Source organism: Chlorocebus sabaeus, chromosome 5 (genome assembly GCF_047675955.1).
Source record: "Chlorocebus sabaeus isolate Y175 chromosome 5, mChlSab1.0.hap1, whole genome shotgun sequence".
In the NCBI taxonomy this organism is placed as follows: domain Eukaryota; kingdom Metazoa; phylum Chordata; class Mammalia; order Primates; family Cercopithecidae; genus Chlorocebus; species Chlorocebus sabaeus.
The window spans coordinates 18196310-18213163 of NC_132908.1; the positions used below are offsets into that span (position 1 = coordinate 18196310).

A 16854-nucleotide genomic window follows, 5' to 3' on the forward strand; every position below is an offset into this window, starting at 1 on the left:
CAAATATGCAAGGTGGGTAAATTACTATTAACTTTCTTCATTTCCTGACTTAGGATTTTTAAATTAAATCTGATTCCCTCCATGTTCCCCCTCCCCACCCCCTGGTCACGTAGTCTTTTGTGGGTTATTTTCAAAGGCTTAAAAATCACATTAGTGCCGTTTCAACATTTGTCAGACCCGAGTGGAACTCCCGTTATCCAGATCTGCACAACAGATTCGCATTTTCTGGATTCGGCTGTTCCTCACATCCTGTCTTTGGGAATAGATGCTTAAACTGAATGATGACTGGCCTCCAACCAAAATTACATAACTGGGGCATTCTTATCTGTCACCCACAACTGAACTTGCATCCAAATGGCTCTTACACAGCAGCGTAATTCATTGGTGATTGGGGCCATTCAAATTATATCTTGAAATAGCATTTATATTAAGTTGCTCAAAAATACTTGCTGATCTACGTTTTGCCCTTAAACTGCTGATGTCTAGTTATTTATACTTGACTTCATTATTTTTCTGTTTATTTTTTTTCTATGACATAGCCCCCACAGTGCCTGGAACTTAATAGGAACTCAGTGAGTATTTATTGGATAAATGAATGAATATGGAGTCTCAAAAGTCAGGGCTGGCCAGGTGCAGTGGCTCATGCCTGTAATCCCTGCACTTTGGGAGGCCAAGGCAGGTGGATCACTTGAGGTCGGGAGTTCGAGCCCACCATGGCCAACATGGCAAAACCCCGTCTCTACTAAGAATACAAAAAAATTAGTTGGGCATGGTGGCACGCGCCTGTAATTCCAGCTACTCGGGAGGCTGAGGCAGGAGAATCGCTTGAACTCAGGTTGCAAAGGTTACAGTGAGCTGACATCACGCCACTGCACTCCAGCCTGGGTGACAGAGTGAGATTCTGTCTCAAAAAAATAAATAAATAAATGAAAGTCAGGATCTACTTTTAAGATAGTAATTAAGCTGCATGAGCACTCTGTGGAGGACTATGACCTTTATCCAGTTTGCCATAGCTATTACACATAGGAGGTAATTTATTAACTATACCTGCAGTGTCTGGATCTACTGCCTCTGGAGGGAGGTAGACAATGGCGAGACTGCCTAAATCTACTAGGCTCCCTGGAACTGGAGCTGGGCAAGGAGCTCCTCAAATTGAAGGAGGCTCATTCATAGACAATGGAGAGCCAGAGGGTAGAGCAAGAGGCTAGGATTCAAGAATAGTAGTTACCAGCACTTTTTGAACCTTACTTTGTGCCAGATGTCATTCTAAGCACTTTACCTGCAGTCACTCATTTAATCCTCCCAACAATCTTTGGAGGTGGATGCTATTATCATCATCTTACAGATGAGGGCTGTACAGCACCAGGTCTAACCAAGAAGCTCAAGTACACAACTAGAAAGTGGCAGAGCCAAGACTCAAACCAAGAATGGTTCCAGAGTCTAAGAGTTTGACCACTGCTCCACTCTGATGGTCAGTCTCACAGCTTGCTGAAAGCAGAGGCCAGATTCTGCCATGAAAGATGGATCTGGAGGCTGTGGAGAAGAGGAGTGAGAAGTTAGCAAGCCTTTTATTTAGGTTGTCCTGCCAGTACCATGAAACTCCAAGGAAAACCAGGGGGAACAGAGCAGACAGAGAAGCAGCAAGAGCTGGCGCCTAATTACTATGCCATAGAGCATTTGGCCAGTTACACACACATCTATTGTGTGATGTGTGGTGTGTGTGGGTGTGTGTATAGGTGTAGGTGCGTCTGCACACATGAATGGAGGCGTTGTATGGTACTTGGTTCAGGAATTCCATGATTCCAGCCTCTGTGCAAGCTTGATTATTTTGATTTTGAGTCACTCATCTTCTGATTCATGTATATATATATATATATATGTCATTTTAAATATTATGAACTTAATGTAGTTTCTAACCAAACAGTTTTTTCCTACTTAGATTATTTTTTCTTTTTTTCTGTAAGCACACAAGTAGTATATTTTTTCATTTTAAAAATTATTTTCATTTTTATTTTTAGAGATGGAGTCTCACTATGTTGCCCAGGCTGGTCTCAAACTCCTGAGCTCAACTGGTCCTCCTGCCTTGGTTTCCCAAAGTCCTGGGATTACAGGGACAAGACAGTGTGCCTGACCCATCTTTAGATATTTAACTCTATTTTAAATGTTCAGTATAAAATTCAGCACATTAATAGGCAGGTATTTCTCTAATCTTTAATTTTTGGTGGAGATTACAATTGGGAGAATAAACCTTAAGCACATGATTTCCATGAATTATCTCAGCCTAAGAGTTAAATCAAATCAAGACCCTGCACATTTCATGATATGAATTTAACAAACGAAATAGATTTATTTAACCCTTTCTCAAATGGTCGTTTTTAATCATGTAAAAAAAGTAATTGAGATTTTTAAAGTGGCATCTGTATGGCATTAGAGTAACAATCTGCAAATAAAACCAATGGCTTTCTAGTTTTGCTGTGAAATTAGCTGGGTGCTAGCAGTATTTTATATTGTGTTAAATATACTCTGTGAAAGATAAATAATGGAAAATGATGGCTCTGTACAAATAGCTGGTGGAAGTACATCTGTGGCCAACAACAGATAGTGTACAGACATTTCCTGTGTGTATAGCAATTTATGCAGCATGTATACAACAAGCCAAAGGTAACAGAATGCAGATAATAGTATCTAAATTCGTTAGCCAATAAGTGAAGAATCACGTGGAAGATGGAGAAGAGATGAAAGTTTGATCCCTTTGCTCTCCTGTATTTCATATTCCAATATTTTGAGTATATTTAAAAATTTCAGAAGAAGCATGAGTTACCTTTGTAATCAGGAGAAATAGAAGTTAATGTTAAGTAACATTTTCAAGTCCTTATATTTGACCCTGCTGCCTCGTCTAGGTTATTTTCTTTCTGTCTTTCCTTTTCACTGACACACTCAGTGAATCACCTCACCTACATCTTTTTACCATTCGTTGTTTCTTTAATGTGGCACTCTGGCATCTAAATGCTCACTATGTCTGGTACAACTCAGGTTTACTGATGACCTAGTACTGCCAAATTCTGTGACCTATTCCAGGGACAAAAAGGAGGCCAGTATGTTTGGGGCAGAGTGAGCAAAAGAGAGGAGAGCTGAGTTTGACAGGGTCAGCCCTGCAGTGGCCGTACCATCACATGGGCCAGTAAAGAAAGTGGGTTTTATTTTAAAAGAGTTGGAAATAATTATTTCCGTGACTGTCAACCCTATTGGGCCCAGTGCTCCCTTGTCATAGCGTTGTATAGTGTGCTTCTTGCTATCCTGAAATGAAATGCTTAGTTGATATAATATAACCTATTTATCAGTTACCTGATTGCTATGTTGTACCATAAACTACGTGAAAACTTTATGGCTTAAAATAACGATTTATTATTTCTCATGACTCTGGGCCACCTGGGCAGTTCTGCCACTCTCTCCTGGGGTCACTCACGTGACTGCGTTCAGCTAGTAACTGGGCTGGGTCGGAAGGTCCAATTCTATCTCACTCACATGTCTGGGGCACTTCGGTTCTCCTTCGTGTGGCCTCGCATCTTCCAGTGGGTCCGACCAGCTCCTTTACAGCGTGGTGGTCTCCAGCAGCTTTCCAAGAGGGTAAAAGCAAAAGTGCAAAGCCAAGACCTTCTGGAACATGACTTCCACCAAGTTCTCTACTAAAATTACTAAGAATTAGCCGGGCATGATGGCACATGCCTGTAATCCCAGCTACTTGGGAGGCTGAGGCATGAGAATAGCTTGAACCCGGGAGGCAGAGGTTGCAGTGAGCAGAGATCTAGCTTGGGGGACAGAGTGAGACTCTGTCTCAAAAAAACAAACAAACAAGAAAAGAGTCTGGCTTCATTTTTTTTTTTTTTTAATTTTTGTGTGTACATCGTAGGTATATATATATTTATGGGGTGCCTGAGATGTTTTGCTATAGGCATGCAATGGGAAATATCATGGAGAATGGGGTTTCCATCCCCTAAGTAACTTTGTGTTACGAACAATCCAATTACATACACTCTTTTACGTGTTTTAAAATGTACACTTAAGTTTTTATTGACTACAGCCACCCTGTTGTGCTATCAAATAGTAGGTCTTAGTTGTTGCCATTAACCATCCCCAACCTGACATTCATTCCTACTGTGTCTCGTGGTGATAAGGCTGTGGATGCTGAAAATATTTCCCATTGTGACTCTTAGAATTGCTGTCAGATCTAGTTTGTAAGCCATGCAAGAAAATCTTATTATAACTTTATAGTCAAGTTTCTTCTCTTTTTTATTTTAAACAAAAGAGCATTGATCTCTTCATTTCCCAAACTTGGCTACGACTTGCTTTTGTTTCTGAAAATCAAAGTGATCCTCAAAGGACAAGGCTTTGAAAAGAAAGTCAGCAGGCTCTGACCCGAGGGTGACCCCATGGTTCTTTTACAAAATGAAGGGCAGTGGTTTTGTGGCAGGATTTTCCTTCTCTGGTCTGAAGCTTTGTCCTCTGGCTTTGAGGGGCATGGCTGTATGCCAGATGGCTGTGGTAGCAGTCTTGACTAACTGCCAGATAGGGGGAACATTATCATTTGGCCATAAATTGCATTTCGATTATTATGTACTTTATCAGTTAACTTTTTGCCATATAACAAACTACCTCAAAAGTTAGTGGCTTCAAATTATAAGCATTGGTCAGGCGTCATGGCTCATGGCTGTAATGCCAGCAATTTGAGAGGCCAAGGCAGGAGATCATTGAGCTCAGGAGTTCAAGACCAGCTTGGGCAACATAGCAAGACCCCTGTCTCTACCAAAAAAAAAAAAAAAAAATTCATAACCATTTATTTAGCTCACTTTTCTGCAAGTTAGCAAGTTGCTAGATTTAGCTGGGAGTTTCTTTGGCCTTGGCTGGGTTCATTCGTGTGTCTTTGGCAGCTACTGGGTGGGCTAGATGCTGGCTGGTCTAGGATGGCCTCAACTGGGATGAGGGGAGGAGCTGTTCCATGTGGTCTCTCATCCTCTATCAGATTAACCCTAGGTTGTTCATATGGCAGCCAGGCAGGGTTGCTTCAATTCAATTAGACGCATCAAGGCCTCTTGAGCCTGAGGCTTGGAACTGACATAGTGTCACTTTCACACATTAGATTGGCCAAAGCAAGTCACAAGGCCAGCCTAGATCCAAAAAGTTAGGAAACAGATTCCTTTTTTTTTTTTAAGTAAATGTATGGGGTATAAATACAATTTCATTACATGCATAGATTGCATAGTGGCCAAGTCAGGGCTTTAGGGTATCTGTCTCCCAAATAACACACATTGTACCCAATAAGTAGTTTGTCATCATCACCCTCCTTCCACCCCTTCACCCTTCTGAGTCTTCACTGTCTGTCATTCTGCTCTCTCCGTGTGTGTATATACAGGTTTTAGCACCCACTTATGCATAAGAACATGCGATATTTTACTTTCTGTGTCTGGCTTGTTTCACATAAGATAATGCCCCCCAGTTCCATCCGTGTTGCTGCAAAATACATGAGTTCATTCCTTTTTATAGATTCCACTTCTTGATGGGAAGAGCTATAAAGTCACACTGCTAAGTGTAGGAAGGGCGGAGAATGGTGGCCCTTTTTACAACTTACCGTATACATTGCATTAGAAATAATATGGACCGGGCCACAGTTGGCAGCTGTGACTGCTGGCTCAAACCTGGTGACTTCAGGAAGGATTAAATAAGCTAATGTGTGAAGGGGCTTGTTCTGGAGTTCAACCATCTGGGCTCAAATTCTTTTTTTTTTTTTTTTTTCAGTCAGAGTCTTACTCTGTTGCCCAGGCTGGAGTGCAGTGGTGTGATCACGGCTCACTGCAACCTCCACCTCCCGGGTTCAAGCAATTCTGGTGCCTCAGCCTCCCGAATAGCTGGGATTACAGGCGTGCGCCACCAGTCCCAACTATTTTTTGTGTTTTTAGTAAAGATAGCGTTTCACCATGTGGGCCAGGCCAGTCTGAAACTCCTGACTTTAGGTGATCGCCCACCTCTCCCTCCCGAAGTGCTGGAATTACAGGCATGAGCCACTGAACCCAGCTAAATTCTTAGCCTTCTATTTACTACTAAGTGACTTTGGGCAAGGTATTTAGCATCTCTGTGCCCTCATTTTCTGATCTGTAGAACATGAATTACCTATAATACATCGTAGTAATATGTCCTTGTTGTGAGGATAAATGAATTAAGTAAAACTTAAGAGTGTCTGGCACATAGAAAACACTCAATACACATTAACTGTTGTTAATCCTATTAGCGTTTCTCTTGGAAAACAGCCAGTCTGTAAAGGAGTGCTATTCCCCATGGCCTCTTCTGGTTGACCAATTGTTACATGAGTAAATGGAAGGTGTAATTCTCTTACTGCATTCTGGACATTACAGATAGATGGCCAAGGATGGACTCTCCTTGTCATTCTGAAAATACTAGTACCTTTTTAAAATGATAGGTATTAGTAAAAATCAAAGCATAGCTCTTGGAAATAATGATGAGCTTAGAATCTGAGAATGTAATATAAAGACACCTCCCAGAGTTAAGGAACTGCTAGAATCACAGCCTGTAATGGAAAAAAACAAAACAAAACAAAAAAACCAGCCCTGCAAGTATCCCAGCCTTCTCTTGAGAATTTATGTCTAAAGAAGGAAGCCATTTTAAAAAAGAATGAAAATGAGGTTTCTTTGAAAGAACATATCTTAAAGTAAATCATTGACTCTCTTGGTTGTTTAAAGAACTGCATTTCTCCTACTACTGTTTAGGAACAGGAAAAACCAGGTCACAAACTAGTCCCAGATCCAAAGATGTTTCAACTGTTAACCCCTTAGAATCATAAAGGGTTATCCAGGAAATAGAGAAGAGAGATGAAACAGAGCTTTCTTAAAATCAGACTTCACTGTCAGAAATCAAGTACCGTGGATTTTTCCATGATTCCATATGAAAGATGATCTCTCAGTTATTCATAACGTTCTGAAGCTGACACCTTTCAACTACACACGTCAGCTACTTGTTTTTGTAAATGAAATTTCGTTGGAACACAGCTATGCCTGTTCTTTTACCTATTCTCTGTAACAACTTTTTCACTACAATGGCAGAGTTGAATCGTTGTGACATGAGCCTGTGTTTACTGTCTGACCCTTTAAGAAAAAGTTTGGCCAGGCATGGTGGCTCACATGTGTAACCCCAGCACTTTAGGAGGCTGAGGCAGGAGCATCGCCTGAGCCCAGGAATTCAAGACCAGCTTGGGTAACATGGTGAAAGCCCGTCTCTACAAAAATTAAATTTACACAATTTGCTGGGCACCGTGGTATGCACCTGTAGTCCCAGGTACTCTGAAGGCTGAGGTAGGAGAATCCACTGAGCCTGGGAGGTCGAGGTTGCAGTGAGCTATGATTGCAGCACTGCACTCCAGCCTGGGCAACAGGGTGAAATCCTATTTCAAAAAGGAAAAAAAAAGAAAAAGAAAAAGGTTGCCTATTCATGCTTTGAAGTCCTGGAACTAGCCATATTTTCGTAGTCATAGCTGTTATGTGGGAGGCAGTATAGTATAAAGGAAGCCGAATGATTAAGTAGTTATTGTTGTGTGGGAGGCACTACAGTGTAAGGGAAGCTTAATGATTTAGTATAGAATTTGGAGCCATTTTCACTTGAGTATGGGGCCTCGTTCCACCTCTTTCTAGATGCATGACCCCAGACCTTGCTAGTATTGTGACCTTGTGATTTTAATCTTTCTAAGCCTCAGTCTCTTCCTCTGTAAAACGTAAATAATAATAGTAATTGCTTCAGATAAGGGAGTTTATGATTTTTTTTTTTTTTTTTTTTTGTGATGGAGTGTCGTACTGTGGCCCAGGCTGGAGTGCAGTGGCGTGATTCTGGCTCACTGCAACCTCCGCCTCCCTGGTTCAAGGGATTCTCCTGCCTCAGCCTCACAAATAGCTAGGACTACAGGCGTGCACCACCATGCCCAGCTAATTTTTGTATTTTTAGTAGAGACGGGGTTTCATCATGTTGGCCAGGCTAGTCTCGAACTCCTGATCTCAAGTGATCTGTCCGCCTTGGCCTCCCAAAGTGCTGGGATTACAGGATTGAACCATCGTGCCTGGCCTAAGGTAACGAGAATTTTTTTTTTTTTTTTTTTTTTTTTTTTTTTTTTGAGATGTAGTGTCTTGCTGTGTTACCCAGGTTGGAGTGCAGTGGCATGATCTTGGTTCACTGCAACCTCCAACTCCTGGATTCAAGCAATTCTCCTGTCTCAGCCTCCCAAGTAGCTGGGGCTATAGGTGTGCACCACCATGCCCGGTTAATTTTTGTCTTTTTAGTAGAGACAGGGTTTCACCATGTTGGCCAGGCTGGTCTCGAACTCCTGACCTCAAGTGATCCATACACCTTGACCTCCCAAAGTGCTGGAATTACAGATGTGAGCCACTGCGCCCAGCCAAGAATTTAATAAGATAATGCCTTTAAAGTATTCAGCTAAGTGCTTGGCACAGCTACAGTGAAAGATAACAAATAAGAACAAAATTAAATTGGAAAAAGTGGAAGTCTGAAAATGAGACAGTCTGAGAGGAAGAGGTGGACAGGGACTGACCATTTAGGGGGAGTTGAATGGTAGCAATGGTGTCAGAAATGTGGAGGGCTGTGGTAGGTGTGGTGATGAGGGTGGGACTGCTGGAGTTAGGTGGGCTTGAATCTCTCCTTCAACTCTGCTAGCTCTGGGCCCCTAGGAAGTTTCCTGAAATGCTGTGAGCCTCAGTTTTCTTATTTGTTAAGTGAGGAAGTGATAATCATAGTATCCACCTCACCAGGGCTGTGAGGAAGAATAAATGAGATGGGGTGTGTCAAGCACAGTAATGGGAGCCATCATTATTAAGAATTGTGCTTGGCCAAGCACAGTGGTTCACACCCATTATCCCGCACTTTGGGAGGCCAACGTAGGTGGATCACTTGAGATCAGGAATTGGAGACCAGCCTGGGCAATATAGCAAGACCCCATCTCTACAAAAAATAGAAATCAGGCATAGTGCCATGTGCCTATAGTCCCAGCTACTCGGGAGGCTGAGGTGAGAGGATTGCTTGAGCCCAAGAGTTTGAGGCTGCAGTAAGCTATGATCACACCACTGCACTCCAGCTTGGGTGACAGAGTGAGACCCTGTCTCTAAAAAAGATAAATAAATAAAGATAAATTTTAAAATTGTGCTTGAAGGAGAGAGGCAAATGCCAGCAAGTGCAAAGCCAGAGGGAAGAGAGATGGGGTCCAGGTAGGCGATGAGAGAAAGAGTAAATTCAGTTTTAGGCAGGAGTAGCGAGATGGATCAGGACAGGCATGTCATCAAGCCTCTGCCGGTAGCTTCCTGTAACACAGGGCGTGGCATGCCTTCTCCAAGCAGAAGCAGGCCTTGAAGGGAGTGCTCCAGATCCCTTGGTTTCTCAGAGGCATGGCTTTGAAGCGAGGTGTGCAAGTAATTCTGATCCTGAGATCAAAATACATGGGAGTAGAATTTGTACAAAGACTTGCCTTCTCCTTATTGAATCTGCATTGACATTGACCTTTCTGATCTTCCGATTATAGTTATAGCTGCCTTCCTGAGTGCCCCTGGGCTGGCCACACTCTACAAGAGTTGGAAGGGGAAAAGGTTGTAAGGCAGGAAATCAACTGTGCAATTGTTAAAATAGAACTTCAACAGTGTTTTTAGACTGAAGTCTAATTAAAAGGCCACAGTACCATTTCTGCTCTGCCGTGACCTGCATTGCATTCCACTGGAACAAATTAAGTCTGAGATGTGTAAATAGCATTATGAAGATTAAACCTTACAGTTAGGTTGATGTTCTTAAGGAATTCCATGACATTCAGCCATGGCTTTGGATTAGGTTAATTGGAACACGAGCGATCAGAATTTAATTAGAATTTAATTGAACTGCTATATTAAACAGAGCTGGCTCAGTGGCTACATTGCAAACTTCACTTGGAAATTCTTTTTTTTTTTTTTTTTTTTTTTTTTTTTTGTATTTTTTAGTAGAGACGGGGTTTCACCGTGTTAGCCAGGATGGTCTCGATCTCCTGACCTCGTGATCCGCCCGTCTCGGCCTCCCAAAGTGCTGGGATTACAGGCTTGAGCCACCGCACCCGGCCTGGAAATTCTTTCTGATGCATCTCTGAAAATATTTTGAGCACTCAGAGTAAAGTTAATCATTTTTACTGTAAGCAATTTTTGATAAAAGGCTTATATTGTTAGCAGTAAAAAGTAGTGGAAAGGCAAATGAGTTTGTTTCAGCTGGGGAGTATTAAGTATGCAGAGCTAAGATTTCCTTATTTACTGGAGTTAACTCTTTGAGGGCAGGTCCTGAACATGGCTGAAAACCCCATGCAAACTGCCCTAAGCAGAAAGGGATTGTTTTCTTTCTGTCTGTCTTTATATATTACTTATTTATTTTTTGAGATAGGGTCTTACTCTGCCGCCCAGGCTGGGGTGAGATCATAGCTCACTGCAGCCTCAGTCTACCCCAGCTCTAACGATCCTCCCACCTCAGCCTCCTGAGTAGCTGGGACTATAGGCACACATGCCACCATGCCTGGCTAGTTTTTGTATTTTTTGTAGAGATGGGGCTTTGCTATGATGGCCAGGCTGGTCTTGAACTTCTCAGCTCAAATGATCTGCTTGCCTCAGCCTCCCAAAGTGTTGGGATTACAGGTATGAGCCACCATGCCTGGACCTTTTAAAAAATGTAGACAAGAGGCCCAAAGGGAGATCTTCCAGCACAGCTTGATCTGGTGGCCCAGATGATGTCTTCATGACTGTCCTCTCTCTTCCTCTCTTGACTGCTTCCTCTGGGTTGGCTTCACCCTCAAATGGGCCCTCATCTTGTGGCACCAGCCTATGTCCTATAAGGCGCAAGTGTAGCAGAGAGAGAGACAGAGAGAGAAAGTCGCTCCCAGAGTTTCTCTCTAATTGAGCCAACTCAGGTCAATTGCCTGAGTAATTGGGCTGGGCATAGTGGCTCATGCCTGTAATCCCAGGCACTTTGAGAGGCCAAGGCAAAAGGATAGCTTGAACCCAGGAGTTCCAGACCAGCCTGGTCAACACAGCAAAACCCCTGTCTCTACAAAAAAAAAAAAAAAAAAAAAAACTTTTGAAAATTACCTGAGCATTGTGGCATGTGCCTGTAGTCCTAGCTACTCAGGAAGCTGAGGCACGGAGATCCCTTGAGCCTTGGACCCCAAGGCTACAGTGAACTATGATCATGCCATTGCACTCCAGCCTAGGTGACAGAGCAAGACCCTGTCTCTGAAAATAAAATAAATAAATAAATAAATAAAAATACCTTCTTTGGAATAAGTCCTTGGAACTAGGGAAATTGTGATTTAGTGGCATGTTAGGCAAGGAAAGGGGCCCCACCCAAAGCCCATAGTTTTTGCTGGGGAAAAATGGATTCCTAAAAGGAACTCAGGGTGCTGTTACCAAAATAAGATGGAAGGGATACTGAGCACATATCTTAGTTAGGGTGCATTATGTTGCAACTAGCAGGAAACTGACTTAAATAATACAGAGGATTTATTGGCTCAGGAAACTAGAAGGCCCCAAGGTAGAGAGGGAAGGCTTCAGGGTTGGTTTGATTCAGGAACTCTGTGATATAACTAAGGCGGACGTGGTTCTCTCCTGCCTCTCTTCTTGGCCTCTAGCAAAGTCAGCTTTATCCCGGGGCTGGCTTCCTTTGGATTGGCAGAACAGCCGCGACCACTGCCTCGGCTTTGTATCCACCTACTACATCAAACAGAAGGGGCCAGCAAACTGTTTCAGGAAAGCGAAGGAAATTAACTTCCCAGAAGCCCCAGCACACCTCCCCTGACATCTCATCACTCTGAAGTGGGTCACATGCCCATTCCTGATTCAATGCATCCCTTTGGCCAGGATAAATGTGGACCAGATTGGCTCAGGTCTAGGTGGGGTGAGGTGGGATTATCTCACCTGCCTTATCAGGGTTCACACCTGGAGCTGAGGTGGAGTTAACCATCTGCACCTACTGTCACTTACTACCCAGGTCAGGAGCTGCAGGGTGGCAGTTTGGGGGCATTTAATTAATAACCACACTGGGGCCGTGCCTTACTCATTTTCTTTATCTCCTGTGTTTAGCACAGGGCGTGCACACAGTAAGTAAATGTTGAACAAAGTCAGACTGGAACAATGCACTTTGCTTAATTTGGAAAGAAATCAGTTTTGTGCATGAGTAAAATGATGGCTGAAAATACATTTTATATCAGTTTTAAATATGGATTAAATGTGGACTCTGGTTAGAGGCCATAAGACCGCCTCTTTTCCTATCTTATTCCATGCAATGTAAAATTTTCCTTTTTGGCTTTTGGTTGCTCATCAAATTCCATTACAGTGAAGTCTGTTGTAGACCATAGTTGGTATCAGGAAACTATTTCTAACTCCGGACAAGTTCTTTGATGATCTCAGGACACTAAAATTTGCTACTACGAATAATTCTGTACAATTACAGAATTTTTTTTCTCTTTGTTTCTTTTCTTTTTACATTCCTTGCCCATCTCATAGTCATTCATTGTAGTTATTTTCCTTTTTATAATTAAATACCTAAATATCCTTTAAAAAGTACAAGGGCTTTGGTCAGTGAGGGAAGAAACTCTTATTTCCTGGTCTTGACCAATAAGGAAAGTTAGTAATACCATCAGCTTTTGTTCGAAAAAAAATTCTAGGGAGTGGAAACAATAGATTCTGGCAGGAAAGGTGTGGTAGAATTATTTTAGCATGATCCCTTTTCAGCCAAAACACTTTTCCAAATGACCCTGTGGCCTGGGTTGGAGGTCTTGGTCAATGTTATTAGTGCATGTTTTGAACTTCTTTGGAGAAGTATTAAGTTTTCTCTAATGAAATGCCTTCTCAGTGGAAAAAAAAAATGTGAATACCTGTTTGCAGTTTGCTATAAATATTTTGGCATCTGGTTATAGGCCAAGTGTATGCTTATTTCTAGGATCATAGTTGTGGATGGTTTCATCATGTCTGGGAATTCTGGGATATCTGGAAATGTATTGTGGAAAATAATGTGGGGAAGGAGGCTGTGATGTTCTATGTGTATGCCACATCCACAGTCCTTAACTGCTGCTCTTTCTTCCTACTTTATCCATGTCCCCATCACCCAGACTACAAGTGATTGAACCAGGAATATGGATCAGGCCCTTGGGCAGCCACTCTTAGATGGCAAATGACTGTGAAATGGTCTACCCAACAGGGATGGTCTCTCTTGGGAGTATCTAACTAGTCCTATCAGATTCTCCCATCTGGGGAGTGGGGATGTCACACTGCAGAGAGAACAGGCAGACCGTAGCACAGGGAGAGGGGGATACCTAGAGACAACCTTAAAGGCAGAGAAAGGAGGACAGAGAATCAATTAGGAGAGAACAGCAGAAAAAGCAACAGCAAGCAATGAAAGGAGCCATGGCCAAGGAGCTGAGCTCCACATAACCATAACTAGAACCAGAACCGTTGTGGGATGACTGTAGCCTCGCCTGTACCCTGAATAGCCACGAGCAGTGGTCCAGTTCTTTCTGAGACCTGGCTCTGCCACCGGCCAGAGAGATTCTCATTTTCCCCACCATCCCTTTTACCTGTACAGTCACTCCCCGTGGTAGAATAGATTATACTTCAGAAATATTTTTGGCCTCTCCCTAAGGGAGGTTTGACCATGTGACCGACTGCTTTGGTCAGCATGACATATGTCATTTCCAAACACATGCTGAAAGAGTCAAAACAGGCCAAGCGCAGTGGCTTACACCTGTAATGCCAGCATTTTGGGAGGCTGAGGCAGGAGAATGACATGAACCCAGGAGGCGGAGCTTGCAATGAGCTGAGATCGTGCCACTGCACTCCAGACAGCTGCCTTGTCCCTTCCATCTATGGGTGCCATCTATGAGGAACCAGACACCAAATCTGCCAGCACTTTTATCTTGGACTTCCCAGCCTCTAGAACTGTGAGAGCGAAATGTTTGTTGTTTATTAGTCACCCAGTTTATGATATTTTTGTTATTGCCACCTGAATGGACTAAGACATGAAGTAAACTGAGCATATTTCTATTCCTTGTAAGCCCAAAGAGTCTTAACCACCACAGTGCCGTAGCCAGCCACACTTCAGTCCCCTGGACTCACAGCATGTGCTTTTAACTGTTCTAGGTGGAATTATATGAGTCATCTGATGCCGATTCAATTGCTTTTTAATGCTAGCTGTTTCTCTTTCCAGCCTTCGGTCCTCCAGTGTATCTCGTCTACATGCATCCAGTATAAAAATTGGTACAAAATAATGTCTGGATTGAACCTCTATTAATTTCTGCATTTTTCGCTGGGTGCTGTGGCTCATGCCTGTAATCCCAGTGCTTTGGGAGGCCAAGGTGTGTAGATCACTTGAGGCCAGCAGTTGGAGGCCAGCAGTTGGAGACCAGTCTGGCCAACATGGCAAAACCCCGTATCTACTAAAAACACAAAAATTAGCCAGGCCATGGTAATCCTATGCCTACGCCTGTAATCCTAGCTACTTGGGAGACTGAGGCTTGAACCCAGGTGGTGGAGGTTGCAGTGAGCGGAGATCGTGCCACTGCACTCCAGCCTGGGCAACAGAGTGAGACTCTGTCTAAAAAACAAAATTCTGCATTTTCTCTTTTAGAAGTCTGGGTCTTTTTTGATGATATTTTCCTCCCATTTCCCTTCTCCTCCAATTTTATTATTTAAAAAATCAGGTAGATGAACTGAGAGAATTTTGGAATGCATTCCCACGTATCCACTGCCTTGATTCTACAATTTCCATTTTGCTTTATTTATTTTATCACATATCTATCCATGAACCCATCAATCCATCCCTCTATTCATTCATCTTGGTTTTCTGGATGTATTTCAGAGTAAGTTGCAGACTTTTGAGGACATGATGATGCCTTAACCCTTGACACCTAGTCTTTTTCCTTTTAATTACAGATTAAAAGAATATTTTTAAACCTTGTTAGAGGCTGCCTTAACTGTTCCCTCTGCTCTCCCAAACTTGAGCATTTTCACCCTTTAACAATCAAGGGCTCAGTGTATTTGCCCACATTACATAAACCCTGTGTGCCCTCACTGTCTAGATCTCGCTCTTTAATTTCTTTCTCTCCTACTTCCTCTCTTATTTCATCACTCACCACAACTTTTCATTTGCTTTTCCTTCTCTCTTTCAGCTCCTCAGCAGATAATTTTTAAACTAAACAACAGCTGAACAATATCCCCACTGTTCCACATGTCTGGGTATGCATAGCACGTCCACGCTTGCCCAGAACAGAAGGAAAACACTGTTTCTTCCATTTTATTTCTTTGCATCAAAAGTGATTAAATCTGTGTGCATGACCTTCATACATCAGACCGTTTGGCTATTTTAAAAATCTATTTATTAAAGTCAGGCTGCATTCTCTTTGCAGAAGTAATCTTTACCACTGAACGATGTGATAAATGCCGAGGGAACAATGCATCTTTTGTAGGGCAGGAGAGAGACACTGCCATCCAACAATTGCCAGATTGTTTAAATTATCATATGGCAATTCGGGCTAGTTACATATTTGCATTGTTATACAAGTATTTTCTTATTTTGGTTAAAGATGGCTTTTTGAAGGGACTCCTATTCTTGCAGGGCAGATTCCATGTAACAGAAGACCCTGTTACATGGTCTGATACGTTGCATTTTATTATGCCAGCCAGCAGCATTTCCATTTTTTCATAAAGGGGTTTCAGCAATGAGGTAAAAGATTGCAGGCAATCTCCAGTAACTCAGGCACTACGATATTTTATTTACTAAAAACTCCAATAAAGATTTCAGTAAAAAGTGTGAAGGAGCCTTTTCTTTTTGGTGAAACATCAATTCCACAACGATCGTTTCAACCTTATCTTGAATTATAAAGCTGAGTTTTCCATTTCAAAGTAAAGAGGAAAAAAGAAAAAAATTATGGAAACATTTTCATAGTAAAATATTGTGGGAAGAAAGTAAAGAGAAATTGTCCAGAATTATATTAGCAGTTCCTACTTTTAAATATCAGAACCTGTGTACATGAGTTTTTTCTTGCTTTGATGCTTGAGAGTTGAATGGCGAATTCATTCATTCATTTACTCAACAGGAACTGCTCACCTGCTCTGTGCAGTGCAGTCAATTTTTTTTAAATTAATTACTTTTTTTTTTTTTGAGATGGAGTCTTGCTGTGTTGCCCAGGCTGGAGTGCAGTGGCGCGATCTCAGCTCACTGCAACCTCTGCCTCCCAGGTTCAAGCAATTCTCCTGTCTCAGCTTCCCAAGTAGCTGGAATTACAGGCACATGTCACCATGCCTGGCTTATTTTTATATTTTTAGTAGAGATAGGGTTTCACCATGTTGGCCAGGCTGGTCTCAAACTCCTGATCTCAAGTGATCCGCCTGCCTCGGCCTCCCAAAGTGCTGGGATTACAGGCGTAAGCCACCATGCACAGCCTCAGTGCAGTCAATTAAGCACTAGGAATAAAAAAAAAAAAAAAAAAAAAAAAGGTGTGTGGCCTGTCCTCACAGAGCTTATGATTCAGTAGGGAAGATAGACATGGCAGACCCATGTTATAGTCTCAGGTGCTATGACAGAGAAGCACATGGAAAACTGGAGTAGAGCCCTCCCTAAACTTAAGAGGGTGAGACTGGGCAAAGTGGTCCATGTCTATAATCCTAGCGCTTTGGAAGGCCGAGATAGGAGGATCACTTGAGCCCAAGAGACTGAGACTAGCTTGGGCAACACAGTGAGACCTCATCTCTCCAAAAAGTTTTAAAAATATATTAGCCAGGTGTGGTGGTGCAT

At 42.4% G+C, this 16854-nt stretch overlaps 1 protein-coding gene across 8 annotated transcripts in view; it reads left to right on the plus strand.

Moving 5' to 3' along the window:
- IQCK (IQ motif containing K) overlaps positions 1-16854 on the plus strand; it is a 138004-nt gene that overhangs the window by 23834 nt on the left and 97316 nt on the right. The window lies entirely within an intron of this gene.